The sequence below is a fragment of the Moschus berezovskii genome, chromosome 2 (genome assembly GCF_049115385.1).
Source record: "Moschus berezovskii isolate FMDL1 chromosome 2, NW_MosBer_1.0, whole genome shotgun sequence".
Classification (NCBI taxonomy): Eukaryota; Metazoa; Chordata; class Mammalia; order Artiodactyla; family Moschidae; genus Moschus; species Moschus berezovskii.
Genome location: NC_142461.1, coordinates 142,635,950 through 142,651,101, shown reverse-complemented (window position 1 = coordinate 142,651,101; position 15,152 = coordinate 142,635,950).

The following is a 15,152-nucleotide window of genomic DNA, read 5'->3' as shown; positions in this document are numbered from 1 at the left end:
CTCCAGAGGAGCAAAGACGCGTGGAGTGTGTCTTGGCCTTTCCTTGGGAGTGTGGTGCCCTTCCCTCTTCCCCAGGCACAGGAGCAACTGCCCCTGAGCAAAGACCTCTCCAAGGGCTTTTCCCTCAGGCTGAAGCAGATTTCGCAGGAAGCGGGCCTAGAGAGCTTCCTTCGTGGATGCAGAGGCAGCAGAGCGGCCTGCGTGTGCAAAGCTGCATTTGGCAGAGAGGAGCTCGCTTTGGCACTGGGAGGCTGTGAGACCTGCTCCAAGCACCGGGATTGCTGGGTTGGGGCCTGCATCTCGCTGCCACTTGCTGAGCTTCCAAAGACTTTCCTAGCTCACAGCCTCGCTAGCCATGAAGGAGCAGGCTGAGGGAGTGTGTCAGACATGACTCAGCACTTTCCTGGGCTTGCCTGTGGTTTCGCCTTTCCACTCCAACTGGGCCCCGGGACTCCTTGCAGAGGAGGAGGAGCCCGGTTGTCTCCAAAATTCCTAGGGCTAGAGTAGAGCAGGGAGAACTCTGTCAGCTGGAAGGGAAGAGCAGAAGGGTAGATGGGGCAGAGGTTGCCTGGCCGCTCTGGGGAAGCAACGCCCAGGGAGAAACAGGCACCATGGGCCTCCAGGCAGGGGATGCGAGATCCCAGCCAGAGTGCTTCTGCGTCTCAGCCGAGAAGCTTCCTGAGAGTTTGAGGTTGCCTGCAGCTCTCCAGAGGAGCCAAGTCATGTGGGGTGTGTTTGGCCTTTCCCTGGGAGGGTGGTGCCCTTGCGGCAGCCCCAGGCCCAGGAGCAACGGCCCCAGAGGAAAGACCGTTCCCACTGAGATTCGCTGAGGCTGGGAAGCAGATTTCGCAGGAAGCGGCAGGAGAGAGCTTCCTTCGCCAATGCAGAGGCAGCCTAGCGGCCTGCGTCTGCAAAGCTGGATTTGGCAGAGAGGCGTTCGCTTTGCCCCTGGGAGACGCTGAGATTGGCTCCAAGCACCGAGATTTCCGGGTGCGCGGCCTGCATCTCTCTTGCACTCTCCGAGCTTGAGAAGGCTTTCCTAGCTCCCAGCGTTGCTTCCCTGAAAGGAGCAGGCTGAGGAAGTGTGTCCGACATGACTCAGCCCCTTCCTAGGCTTCCCCGTGCTATTGCCTTTCAGTGCAATGGAAGGCGCAGGACTCCTTGGAAAGGAGGCTGGGCTCGGTTGTCTCCCCACTTCAGAGGTCTAGAGCAGAGCACTGAGACGTCTGTCAGACGGAAGGGAAGCGCTGTTGTGCCCATGGTGAAGATGTTGCTTGGCCGCACTGTGGAAGCAACGCCCAGAGAGAAACAGGCACCGTGGGCCTCCAGGCAGGGGCTGCGGGATCACAGCCAGAATGCCCCTGCGTCTCCGCTGAGAAGCGACCTCCCAGTTGGAGGCTCCATGCCGCCCTCCAGAGGAGCAAAGACGCGTGGAGTGTGTCTTGGCCTTTCCTTGGGAGTGTGGTGCCCTTCCCTCTTCCCCAGGCACAGGAGCAACTGCCCCTGAGCAAAGACCTCTCCAAGGGCTTTTCCCTCAGGCTGAAGCAGATTTCGCAGGAAGCGGGCCTAGAGAGCTTCCTTCGTGGATGCAGAGGCAGCAGAGCGGCCTGCGTCTGCAAAGCTGCATTTGGCAGAGAGGAGCTCGCTTTGGCACTGGGAGGCTGTGAGACCTGCTCCAAGCACCGGGATTGCTGGGTTGGGGCCTGCATCTCGCTGCCACTTGCTGAGCTTCCAAAGACTTTCCTAGCTCACAGCCTCGCTAGCCATGAAGGAGCAGGCTGAGGGAGTGTGTCAGACATGACTCAGCACTTTCCTGGGCTTGCCTGTGGTTTCGCCTTTCCACTCCAACTGGGCCCCGGGACTCCTTGCAGAGGAGGAGGAGCCCGGTTGTCTCCAAACTTCCTAGGGCTAGAGTAGAGCAGGGAGAACTCTGTCAGCTGGAAGGGAAGAGCAGAAGGGTAGATGGGGCAGAGGTTGCCTGGCCGCTCTGGGGAAGCAACGCCCAGGGAGAAACAGGCACCATGGGCCTCCAGGCAGGGGATGCGAGATCCCAGCCAGAGTGCTTCTGCGTCTCAGCCGAGAAGCTTCCTGAGAGTTTGAGGTTGCCTGCAGCTCTCCAGAGGAGCCAAGTCATGTGGGGTGTGTTTGGCCTTTCCCTGGGAGGGTGGTGCCCTTGCGGCAGCCCCAGGCCCAGGAGCAACGGCCCCAGAGGAAAGACCGTTCCCACTGAGATTCGCTGAGGCTGGGAAGCAGATTTCGCAGGAAGCGGCAGGAGAGAGCTTCCTTCGCCAATGCAGAGGCAGCCTAGCGGCCTGCGTCTGCAAAGCTGGATTTGGCAGAGAGGCGTTCGCTTTGCCCCTGGGAGACGCTGAGATTGGCTCCAAGCACCGAGATTTCCGGGTGCGCGGCCTGCATCTCTCTTGCACTCTCCGAGCTTGAGAAGGCTTTCCTAGCTCCCAGCGTTGCTTCCCTGAAAGGAGCAGGCTGAGGAAGTGTGTCCGACATGACTCAGCCCCTTCCTAGGCTTCCCCGTGCTATTGCCTTTCAGTGCAATCGAAGGCGCAGGACTCCTTGGAAAGGAGGCTGGGCTCGGTTGTCTCCCCACTTCAGAGGTCTAGAGCAGAGCACTGAGACGTCTGTCAGACGGAAGGGAAGCGCTGTTGTGCCCATGGTGAAGATGTTGCTTGGTCGCACTGTGGAAGCAACGCCCAGAGAGAAACAGGCACCGTGGGCCTCCAGGCAGGGGCTGCGGGATCACAGCCAGAATGCCCCTGCGTCTCCGCTGAGAAGCGACCTCCCAGTTGGAGGCTCCATGCCGCCCTCCAGAGGAGCAAAGACGCGTGGAGTGTGTCTTGGCCTTTCCTTGGGAGTGTGGTGCCCTTCCCTCTTCCCCAGGCACAGGAGCAACTGCCCCTGAGCAAAGACCTCTCCAAGGGCTTTTCCCTCAGGCTGAAGCAGATTTCGCAGGAAGCGGGCCTAGAGAGCTTCCTTCGTGGATGCAGAGGCAGCAGAGCGGCCTGCGTCTGCAAAGCTGCATTTGGCAGAGAGGAGCTCGCTTTGGCACTGGGAGGCTGTGAGACCTGCTCCAAGCACCGGGATTGCTGGGTTGGGGCCTGCATCTCGCTGCCACTTGCTGAGCTTCCAAAGACTTTCCTAGCTCACAGCCTCGCTAGCCATGAAGGAGCAGGCTGAGGGAGTGTGTCAGACATGACTCAGCACTTTCCTGGGCTTGCCTGTGGTTTCGCCTTTCCACTCCAACTGGGCCCCGGGACTCCTTGCAGAGGAGGAGGAGCCCGGTTGTCTCCAAACTTCCTAGGGCTAGAGTAGAGCAGGGAGAACTCTGTCAGCTGGAAGGGAAGAGCAGAAGGGTAGATGGGGCAGAGGTTGCCTGGCCGCTCTGGGGAAGCAACGCCCAGGGAGAAACAGGCACCATGGGCCTCCAGGCAGGGGATGCGAGATCCCAGCCAGAGTGCTTCTGCGTCTCAGCCGAGAAGCTTCCTGAGAGTTTGAGGTTGCCTGCAGCTCTCCAGAGGAGCCAAGTCATGTGGGGTGTGTTTGGCCTTTCCCTGGGAGGGTGGTGCCCTTGCGGCAGCCCCAGGCCCAGGAGCAACGGCCCCAGAGGAAAGACCGTTCCCACTGAGATTCGCTGAGGCTGGGAAGCAGATTTCGCAGGAAGCGGCAGGAGAGAGCTTCCTTCGCCAATGCAGAGGCAGCCTAGCGGCCTGCGTCTGCAAAGCTGGATTTGGCAGAGAGGCGTTCGCTTTGCCCCTGGGAGACGCTGAGATTGGCTCCAAGCACCGAGATTTCCGGGTGCGCGGCCTGCATCTCTCTTGCACTCTCCGAGCTTGAGAAGGCTTTCCTAGCTCCCAGCGTTGCTTCCCTGAAAGGAGCAGGCTGAGGAAGTGTGTCCGACATGACTCAGCCCCTTCCTAGGCTTCCCCGTGCTATTGCCTTTCAGTGCAATGGAAGGCGCAGGACTCCTTGGAAAGGAGGCTGGGCTCGGTTGTCTCCCCACTTCAGAGGTCTAGAGCAGAGCACTGAGACGTCTGTCAGACGGAAGGGAAGCGCTGTTGTGCCCATGGTGAAGATGTTGCTTGGCCGCACTGTGGAAGCAACGCCCAGAGAGAAACAGGCACCGTGGGCCTCCAGGCAGGGGCTGCGGGATCACAGCCAGAATGCCCCTGCGTCTCCGCTGAGAAGCGACCTCCCAGTTGGAGGCTCCATGCCGCCCTCCAGAGGAGCAAAGACGCGTGGAGTGTGTCTTGGCCTTTCCTTGGGAGTGTGGTGCCCTTCCCTCTTCCCCAGGCACAGGAGCAACTGCCCCTGAGCAAAGACCTCTCCAAGGGCTTTTCCCTCAGGCTGAAGCAGATTTCGCAGGAAGCGGGCCTAGAGAGCTTCCTTCGTGGATGCAGAGGCAGCAGAGCGGCCTGCGTCTGCAAAGCTGCATTTGGCAGAGAGGAGCTCGCTTTGGCACTGGGAGGCTGTGAGACCTGCTCCAAGCACCGGGATTGCTGGGTTGGGGCCTGCATGTCGCTGCCACTTGCTGAGCTTCCAAAGACTTTCCTAGCTCACAGCCTCGCTAGCCATGAAGGAGCAGGCTGAGGGAGTGTGTCAGACATGACTCAGCACTTTCCTGGGCTTGCCTGTGGTTTCGCCTTTCCACTCCAACTGGGCCCCGGGACTCCTTGCAGAGGAGGAGGAGCCCGGTTGTCTCCAAACTTCCTAGGGCTAGAGTAGAGCAGGGAGAACTCTGTCAGCTGGAAGGGAAGAGCAGAAGGGTAGATGGGGCAGAGGTTGCCTGGCCGCTCTGGGGAAGCAACGCCCAGGGAGAAACAGGCACCATGGGCCTCCAGGCAGGGGATGCGAGATCCCAGCCAGAGTGCTTCTGCGTCTCAGCCGAGAAGCTTCCTGAGAGTTTGAGGTTGCCTGCAGCTCTCCAGAGGAGCCAAGTCATGTGGGGTGTGTTTGGCCTTTCCCTGGGAGGGTGGTGCCCTTGCGGCAGCCCCAGGCCCAGGAGCAACGGCCCCAGAGGAAAGACCGTTCCCACTGAGATTCGCTGAGGCTGGGAAGCAGATTTCGCAGGAAGCGGCAGGAGAGAGCTTCCTTCGCCAATGCAGAGGCAGCCTAGCGGCCTGCGTCTGCAAAGCTGGATTTGGCAGAGAGGCGTTCGCTTTGCCCCTGGGAGACGCTGAGATTGGCTCCAAGCACCGAGATTTCCGGGTGCGCGGCCTGCATCTCTCTTGCACTCTCCGAGCTTGAGAAGGCTTTCCTAGCTCCCAGCGTTGCTTCCCTGAAAGGAGCAGGCTGAGGAAGTGTGTCCGACATGACTCAGCCCCTTCCTAGGCTTCCCCGTGCTATTGCCTTTCAGTGCAATGGAAGGCGCAGGACTCCTTGGAAAGGAGGCTGGGCTCGGTTGTCTCCCCACTTCAGAGGTCTAGAGCAGAGCACTGAGACGTCTGTCAGACGGAAGGGAAGCGCTGTTGTGCCCATGGTGAAGATGTTGCTTGGCCGCACTGTGGAAGCAACGCCCAGAGAGAAACAGGCACCGTGGGCCTCCAGGCAGGGGCTGCGGGATCACAGCCAGAATGCCCCTGCGTCTCCGCTGAGAAGCGACCTCCCAGTTGGAGGCTCCATGCCGCCCTCCAGAGGAGCAAAGACGCGTGGAGTGTGTCTTGGCCTTTCCTTGGGAGTGTGGTGCCCTTCCCTCTTCCCCAGGCACAGGAGCAACTGCCCCTGAGCAAAGACCTCTCCAAGGGCTTTTCCCTCAGGCTGAAGCAGATTTCGCAGGAAGCGGGCCTAGAGAGCTTCCTTCGTGGATGCAGAGGCAGCAGAGCGGCCTGCGTCTGCAAAGCTGCATTTGGCAGAGAGGAGCTCGCTTTGGCACTGGGAGGCTGTGAGACCTGCTCCAAGCACCGGGATTGCTGGGTTGGGGCCTGCATGTCGCTGCCACTTGCTGAGCTTCCAAAGACTTTCCTAGCTCACAGCCTCGCTAGCCATGAAGGAGCAGGCTGAGGGAGTGTGTCAGACATGACTCAGCACTTTCCTGGGCTTGCCTGTGGTTTCGCCTTTCCACTCCAACTGGGCCCCGGGACTCCTTGCAGAGGAGGAGGAGCCCGGTTGTCTCCAAACTTCCTAGGGCTAGAGTAGAGCAGGGAGAACTCTGTCAGCTGGAAGGGAAGAGCAGAAGGGTAGATGGGGCAGAGGTTGCCTGGCCGCTCTGGGGAAGCAACGCCCAGGGAGAAACAGGCACCATGGGCCTCCAGGCAGGGGATGCGAGATCCCAGCCAGAGTGCTTCTGCGTCTCAGCCGAGAAGCTTCCTGAGAGTTTGAGGTTGCCTGCAGCTCTCCAGAGGAGCCAAGTCATGTGGGGTGTGTTTGGCCTTTCCCTGGGAGGGTGGTGCCCTTGCGGCAGCCCCAGGCCCAGGAGCAACGGCCCCAGAGGAAAGACCGTTCCCACTGAGATTCGCTGAGGCTGGGAAGCAGATTTCGCAGGAAGCGGCAGGAGAGAGCTTCCTTCGCCAATGCAGAGGCAGCCTAGCGGCCTGCGTCTGCACAGCTGGATTTGGCAGAGAGGCGTTCGCTTTGCCCCTGGGAGACGCTGAGATTGGCTCCAAGCACCGAGATTTCCGGGTGCGCGGCCTGCATCTCTCTTGCACTCTCCGAGCTTGAGAAGGCTTTCCTAGCTCCCAGCGTTGCTTCCCTGAAAGGAGCAGGCTGAGGAAGTGTGTCCGACATGACTCAGCCCCTTCCTAGGCTTCCCCGTGCTATTGCCTTTCAGTGCAATCGAAGGCGCAGGACTCCTTGGAAAGGAGGCTGGGCTCGGTTGTCTCCCCACTTCAGAGGTCTAGAGCAGAGCACTGAGACGTCTGTCAGACGGAAGGGAAGCGCTGTTGTGCCCATGGTGAAGATGTTGCTTGGCCGCACTGTGGAAGCAACGCCCAGAGAGAAACAGGCACCGTGGGCCTCCAGGCAGGGGCTGCGGGATCACAGCCAGAATGCCCCTGCGTCTCCGCTGAGAAGCGACCTCCCAGTTGGAGGCTCCATGCCGCCCTCCAGAGGAGCAAAGACGCGTGGAGTGTGTCTTGGCCTTTCCTTGGGAGTGTGGTGCCCTTCCCTCTTCCCCAGGCACAGGAGCAACTGCCCCTGAGCAAAGACCTCTCCAAGGGCTTTTCCCTCAGGCTGAAGCAGATTTCGCAGGAAGCGGGCCTAGAGAGCTTCCTTCGTGGATGCAGAGGCAGCAGAGCGGCCTGCGTCTGCAAAGCTGCATTTGGCAGAGAGGAGCTCGCTTTGGCACTGGGAGGCTGTGAGACCTGCTCCAAGCACCGGGATTGCTGGGTTGGGGCCTGCATCTCGCTGCCACTTGCTGAGCTTCCAAAGACTTTCCTAGCTCACAGCCTCGCTAGCCATGAAGGAGCAGGCTGAGGGAGTGTGTCAGACATGACTCAGCACTTTCCTGGGCTTGCCTGTGGTTTCGCCTTTCCACTCCAACTGGGCCCCGGGACTCCTTGCAGAGGAGGAGGAGCCCGGTTGTCTCCAAACTTCCTAGGGCTAGAGTAGAGCAGGGAGAACTCTGTCAGCTGGAAGGGAAGAGCAGAAGGGTAGATGGGGCAGAGGTTGCCTGGCCGCTCTGGGGAAGCAACGCCCAGGGAGAAACAGGCACCATGGGCCTCCAGGCAGGGGATGCGAGATCCCAGCCAGAGTGCTTCTGCGTCTCAGCCGAGAAGCTTCCTGAGAGTTTGAGGTTGCCTGCAGCTCTCCAGAGGAGCCAAGTCATGTGGGGTGTGTTTGGCCTTTCCCTGGGAGGGTGGTGCCCTTGCGGCAGCCCCAGGCCCAGGAGCAACGGCCCCAGAGGAAAGACCGTTCCCACTGAGATTCGCTGAGGCTGGGAAGCAGATTTCGCAGGAAGCGGCAGGAGAGAGCTTCCTTCGCCAATGCAGAGGCAGCCTAGCGGCCTGCGTCTGCAAAGCTGGATTTGGCAGAGAGGCGTTCGCTTTGCCCCTGGGAGACGCTGAGATTGGCTCCAAGCACCGAGATTTCCGGGTGCGCGGCCTGCATCTCTCTTGCACTCTCCGAGCTTGAGAAGGCTTTCCTAGCTCCCAGCGTTGCTTCCCTGAAAGGAGCAGGCTGAGGAAGTGTGTCCGACATGACTCAGCCCCTTCCTAGGCTTCCCCGTGCTATTGCCTTTCAGTGCAATCCAAGGCGCAGGACTCCTTGGAAAGGAGGCTGGGCTCGGTTGTCTCCCCACTTCAGAGGTCTAGAGCAGAGCACTGAGACGTCTGTCAGACGGAAGGGAAGCGCTGTTGTGCCCATGGTGAAGATGTTGCTTGGCCGCACTGTGTAAGCAACGCCCAGAGAGAAACAGGCACCGTGGGCCTCCAGGCAGGGGCTGCGGGATCACAGCCAGAATGCCCCTGCGTCTCCGCTGAGAAGCGACCTCCCAGTTGGAGGCTCCATGCCGCCCTCCAGAGGAGCAAAGACGCGTGGAGTGTGTCTTGGCCTTTCCTTGGGAGTGTGGTGCCCTTCCCTCTTCCCCAGGCACAGGAGCAACTGCCCCTGAGCAAAGACCTCTCCAAGGGCTTTTCCCTCAGGCTGAAGCAGATTTCGCAGGAAGCGGGCCTAGAGAGCTTCCTTCGTGGATGCAGAGGCAGCAGAGCGGCCTGCGTCTGCAAAGCTGCATTTGGCAGAGAGGAGCTCGCTTTGGCACTGGGAGGCTGTGAGACCTGCTCCAAGCACCGGGATTGCTGGGTTGGGGCCTGCATCTCGCTGCCACTTGCTGAGCTTCCAAAGACTTTCCTAGCTCACAGCCTCGCTAGCCATGAAGGAGCAGGCTGAGGGAGTGTGTCAGACATGACTCAGCACTTTCCTGGGCTTGCCTGTGGTTTCGCCTTTCCACTCCAACTGGGCCCCGGGACTCCTTGCAGAGGAGGAGGAGCCCGGTTGTCTCCAAACTTCCTAGGGCTAGAGTAGAGCAGGGAGAACTCTGTCAGCTGGAAGGGAAGAGCAGAAGGGTAGATGGGGCAGAGGTTGCCTGGCCGCTCTGGGGAAGCAACGCCCAGGGAGAAACAGGCACCATGGGCCTCCAGGCAGGGGATGCGAGATCCCAGCCAGAGTGCTTCTGCGTCTCAGCCGAGAAGCTTCCTGAGAGTTTGAGGTTGCCTGCAGCTCTCCAGAGGAGCCAAGTCATGTGGGGTGTGTTTGGCCTTTCCCTGGGAGGGTGGTGCCCTTGCGGCAGCCCCAGGCCCAGGAGCAACGGCCCCAGAGGAAAGACCGTTCCCACTGAGATTCGCTGAGGCTGGGAAGCAGATTTCGCAGGAAGCGGCAGGAGAGAGCTTCCTTCGCCAATGCAGAGGCAGCCTAGCGGCCTGCGTCTGCAAAGCTGGATTTGGCAGAGAGGCGTTCGCTTTGCCCCTGGGAGACGCTGAGATTGGCTCCAAGCACCGAGATTTCCGGGTGCGCGGCCTGCATCTCTCTTGCACTCTCCGAGCTTGAGAAGGCTTTCCTAGCTCCCAGCGTTGCTTCCCTGAAAGGAGCAGGCTGAGGAAGTGTGTCCGACATGACTCAGCCCCTTCCTAGGCTTCCCCGTGCTATTGCCTTTCAGTGCAATGGAAGGCGCAGGACTCCTTGGAAAGGAGGCTGGGCTCGGTTGTCTCCCCACTTCAGAGGTCTAGAGCAGAGCACTGAGACGTCTGTCAGACGGAAGGGAAGCGCTGTTGTGCCCATGGTGAAGATGTTGCTTGGCCGCACTGTGGAAGCAACGCCCAGAGAGAAACAGGCACCGTGGGCCTCCAGGCAGGGGCTGCGGGATCACAGCCAGAATGCCCCTGCGTCTCCGCTGAGAAGCGACCTCCCAGTTGGAGGCTCCATGCCGCCCTCCAGAGGAGCAAAGACGCGTGGAGTGTGTCTTGGCCTTTCCTTGGGAGTGTGGTGCCCTTCCCTCTTCCCCAGGCACAGGAGCAACTGCCCCTGAGCAAAGACCTCTCCAAGGGCTTTTCCCTCAGGCTGAAGCAGATTTCGCAGGAAGCGGGCCTAGAGAGCTTCCTTCGTGGATGCAGAGGCAGCAGAGTGGCCTGCGTCTGCAAAGCTGCATTTGGCAGAGAGGAGCTCGCTTTGGCACTGGGAGGCTGTGAGACCTGCTCCAAGCACCGGGATTGCTGGGTTGGGGCCTGCATCTCGCTGCCACTTGCTGAGCTTCCAAAGACTTTCCTAGCTCACAGCCTCGCTAGCCATGAAGGAGCAGGCTGAGGGAGTGTGTCAGACATGACTCAGCACTTTCCTGGGCTTGCCTGTGGTTTCGCCTTTCCACTCCAACTGGGCCCCGGGACTCCTTGCAGAGGAGGAGGAGCCCGGTTGTCTCCAAACTTCCTAGGGCTAGAGTAGAGCAGGGAGAACTCTGTCAGCTGGAAGGGAAGAGCAGAAGGGTAGATGGGGCAGAGGTTGCCTGGCCGCTCTGGGGAAGCAACGCCCAGGGAGAAACAGGCACCATGGGCCTCCAGGCAGGGGATGCGAGATCCCAGCCAGAGTGCTTCTGCGTCTCAGCCGAGAAGCTTCCTGAGAGTTTGAGGTTGCCTGCAGCTCTCCAGAGGAGCCAAGTCATGTGGGGTGTGTTTGGCCTTTCCCTGGGAGGGTGGTGCCCTTGCGGCAGCCCCAGGCCCAGGAGCAACGGCCCCAGAGGAAAGACCGTTCCCACTGAGATTCGCTGAGGCTGGGAAGCAGATTTCGCAGGAAGCGGCAGGAGAGAGCTTCCTTCGCCAATGCAGAGGCAGCCTAGCGGCCTGCGTCTGCAAAGCTGGATTTGGCAGAGAGGCGTTCGCTTTGCCCCTGGGAGACGCTGAGATTGGCTCCAAGCACCGAGATTTCCGGGTGCGCGGCCTGCATCTCTCTTGCACTCTCCGAGCTTGAGAAGGCTTTCCTAGCTCCCAGCGTTGCTTCCCTGAAAGGAGCAGGCTGAGGAAGTGTGTCCGACATGACTCAGCCCCTTCCTAGGCTTCCCCGTGCTATTGCCTTTCAGTGCAATCGAAGGCGCAGGACTCCTTGGAAAGGAGGCTGGGCTCGGTTGTCTCCCCACTTCAGAGGTCTAGAGCAGAGCACTGAGACGTCTGTCAGACGGAAGGGAAGCGCTGTTGTGCCCATGGTGAAGATGTTGCTTGGCCGCACTGTGGAAGCAACGCCCAGAGAGAAACAGGCACCGTGGGCCTCCAGGCAGGGGCTGCGGGATCACAGCCAGAATGCCCCTGCGTCTCCGCTGAGAAGCGACCTCCCAGTTGGAGGCTCCATGCCGCCCTCCAGAGGAGCAAAGACGCGTGGAGTGTGTCTTGGCCTTTCCTTGGGAGTGTGGTGCCCTTCCCTCTTCCCCAGGCACAGGAGCAACTGCCCCTGAGCAAAGACCTCTCCAAGGGCTTTTCCCTCAGGCTGAAGCAGATTTGGCAGGAAGCGGGCCTAGAGAGCTTCCTTCGTGGATGCAGAGGCAGCAGAGCGGCCTGCGTCTGCAAAGCTGCATTTGGCAGAGAGGAGCTCGCTTTGGCACTGGGAGGCTGTGAGACCTGCTCCAAGCACCGGGATTGCTGGGTTGGGGCCTGCATCTCGCTGCCACTTGCTGAGCTTCCAAAGACTTTCCTAGCTCACAGCCTCGCTAGCCATGAAGGAGCAGGCTGAGGGAGTGTGTCAGACATGACTCAGCACTTTCCTGGGCTTGCCTGTGGTTTCGCCTTTCCACTCCAACTGGGCCCCGGGACTCCTTGCAGAGGAGGAGGAGCCCGGTTGTCTCCAAACTTCCTAGGGCTAGAGTAGAGCAGGGAGAACTCTGTCAGCTGGAAGGGAAGAGCAGAAGGGTAGATGGGGCAGAGGTTGCCTGGCCGCTCTGGGGAAGCAACGCCCAGGGAGAAACAGGCACCATGGGCCTCCAGGCAGGGGATGCGAGATCCCAGCCAGAGTGCTTCTGCGTCTCAGCCGAGAAGCTTCCTGAGAGTTTGAGGTTGCCTGCAGCTCTCCAGAGGAGCCAAGTCATGTGGGGTGTGTTTGGCCTTTCCCTGGGAGGGTGGTGCCCTTGCGGCAGCCCCAGGCCCAGGAGCAACGGCACCAGAGGAAAGACCGTTCCCACTGAGATTCGCTGAGGCTGGGAAGCAGATTTCGCAGGAAGCGGCAGGAGAGAGCTTCCTTCGCCAATGCAGAGGCAGCCTAGCGGCCTGCGTCTGCAAAGCTGGATTTGGCAGAGAGGCGTTCGCTTTGCCCCTGGGAGACGCTGAGATTGGCTCCAAGCACCGAGATTTCCGGGTGCGCGGCCTGCATCTCTCTTGCACTCTCCGAGCTTGAGAAGGCTTTCCTAGCTCCCAGCGTTGCTTCCCTGAAAGGAGCAGGCTGAGGAAGTGTGTCCGACATGACTCAGCCCCTTCCTAGGCTTCCCCGTGCTATTGCCTTTCAGTGCAATCGAAGGCGCAGGACTCCTTGGAAAGGAGGCTGGGCTCGGTTGTCTCCCCACTTCAGAGGTCTAGAGCAGAGCACTGAGACGTCTGTCAGACGGAAGGGAAGCGCTGTTGTGCCCATGGTGAAGATGTTGCTTGGCCGCACTGTGGAAGCAACGCCCAGAGAGAAACAGGCACCGTGGGCCTCCAGGCAGGGGCTGCGGGATCACAGCCAGAATGCCCCTGCGTCTCCGCTGAGAAGCGACCTCCCAGTTGGAGGCTCCATGCCGCCCTCCAGAGGAGCAAAGACGCGTGGAGTGTGTCTTGGCCTTTCCTTGGGAGTGTGGTGCCCTTCCCTCTTCCCCAGGCACAGGAGCAACTGCCCCTGAGCAAAGACCTCTCCAAGGGCTTTTCCCTCAGGCTGAAGCAGATTTCGCAGGAAGCGGGCCTAGAGAGCTTCCTTCGTGGATGCAGAGGCAGCAGAGCGGCCTGCGTCTGCAAAGCTGCATTTGGCAGAGAGGAGCTCGCTTTGGCACTGGGAGGCTGTGAGACCTGCTCCAAGCACCGGGATTGCTGGGTTGGGGCCTGCATGTCGCTGCCACTTGCTGAGCTTCCAAAGACTTTCCTAGCTCACAGCCTCGCTAGCCATGAAGGAGCAGGCTGAGGGAGTGTGTCAGACATGACTCAGCACTTTCCTGGGCTTGCCTGTGGTTTCGCCTTTCCACTCCAACTGGGCCCCGGGACTCCTTGCAGAGGAGGAGGAGCCCGGTTGTCTCCAAACTTCCTAGGGCTAGAGTAGAGCAGGGAGAACTCTGTCAGCTGGAAGGGAAGAGCAGAAGGGTAGATGGGGCAGAGGTTGCCTGGCCGCTCTGGGGAAGCAACGCCCAGGGAGAAACAGGCACCATGGGCCTCCAGGCAGGGGATGCGAGATCCCAGCCAGAGTGCTTCTGCGTCTCAGCCGAGAAGCTTCCTGAGAGTTTGAGGTTGCCTGCAGCTCTCCAGAGGAGCCAAGTCATGTGGGGTGTGTTTGGCCTTTCCCTGGGAGGGTGGTGCCCTTGCGGCAGCCCCAGGCCCAGGAGCAACGGCCCCAGAGGAAAGACCGTTCCCACTGAGATTCGCTGAGGCTGGGAAGCAGATTTCGCAGGAAGCGGCAGGAGAGAGCTTCCTTCGCCAATGCAGAGGCAGCCTAGCGGCCTGCGTCTGCACAGCTGGATTTGGCAGAGAGGCGTTCGCTTTGCCCCTGGGAGACGCTGAGATTGGCTCCAAGCACCGAGATTTCCGGGTGCGCGGCCTGCATCTCTCTTGCACTCTCCGAGCTTGAGAAGGCTTTCCTAGCTCCCAGCGTTGCTTCCCTGAAAGGAGCAGGCTGAGGAAGTGTGTCCGACATGACTCAGCCCCTTCCTAGGCTTCCCCGTGCTATTGCCTTTCAGTGCAATCGAAGGCGCAGGACTCCTTGGAAAGGAGGCTGGGCTCGGTTGTCTCCCCACTTCAGAGGTCTAGAGCAGAGCACTGAGACGTCTGTCAGACGGAAGGGAAGCGCTGTTGTGCCCATGGTGAAGATGTTGCTTGGCCGCACTGTGGAAGCAACGCCCAGAGAGAAACAGGCACCGTGGGCCTCCAGGCAGGGGCTGCGGGATCACAGCCAGAATGCCCCTGCGTCTCCGCTGAGAAGCGACCTCCCAGTTGGAGGCTCCATGCCGCCCTCCAGAGGAGCAAAGACGCGTGGAGTGTGTCTTGGCCTTTCCTTGGGAGTGTGGTGCCCTTCCCTCTTCCCCAGGCACAGGAGCAACTGCCCCTGAGCAAAGACCTCTCCAAGGGCTTTTCCCTCAGGCTGAAGCAGATTTCGCAGGAAGCGGGCCTAGAGAGCTTCCTTCGTGGATGCAGAGGCAGCAGAGCGGCCTGCGTCTGCAAAGCTGCATTTGGCAGAGAGGAGCTCGCTTTGGCACTGGGAGGCTGTGAGACCTGCTCCAAGCACCGGGATTGCTGGGTTGGGGCCTGCATCTCGCTGCCACTTGCTGAGCTTCCAAAGACTTTCCTAGCTCACAGCCTCGCTAGCCATGAAGGAGCAGGCTGAGGGAGTGTGTCAGACATGACTCAGCACTTTCCTGGGCTTGCCTGTGGTTTCGCCTTTCCACTCCAACTGGGCCCCGGGACTCCTTGCAGAGGAGGAGGAGCCCGGTTGTCTCCAAACTTCCTAGGGCTAGAGTAGAGCAGGGAGAACTCTGTCAGCTGGAAGGGAAGAGCAGAAGGGTAGATGGGGCAGAGGTTGCCTGGCCGCTCTGGGGAAGCAACGCCCAGGGAGAAACAGGCACCATGGGCCTCCAGGCAGGGGATGCGAGATCCCAGCCAGAGTGCTTCTGCGTCTCAGCCGAGAAGCTTCCTGAGAGTTTGAGGTTGCCTGCAGCTCTCCAGAGGAGCCAAGTCATGTGGGGTGTGTTTGGCCTTTCCCTGGGAGGGTGGTGCCCTTGCGGCAGCCCCAGGCCCAGGAGCAACGGCCCCAGAGGAAAGACCGTTCCCACTGAGATTCGCTGAGGCTGGGAAGCAGATTTCGCAGGAAGCGGCAGGAGAGAGCTTCCTTCGCCAATGCAGAGGCAGCCTAGCGGCCTGCGTCTGCAAAGCTGGATTTGGCAGAGAGGCGTTCGCTTTGCCCCTGGGAGACGCTGAGATTGGCTCCAAGCACCGAGATTTCCGGGTGCGCGGCCTGCATCTCTCTTGCACTCTCCGAGCTTGAGAAGGCTTTCCTAGCTCCCAGCG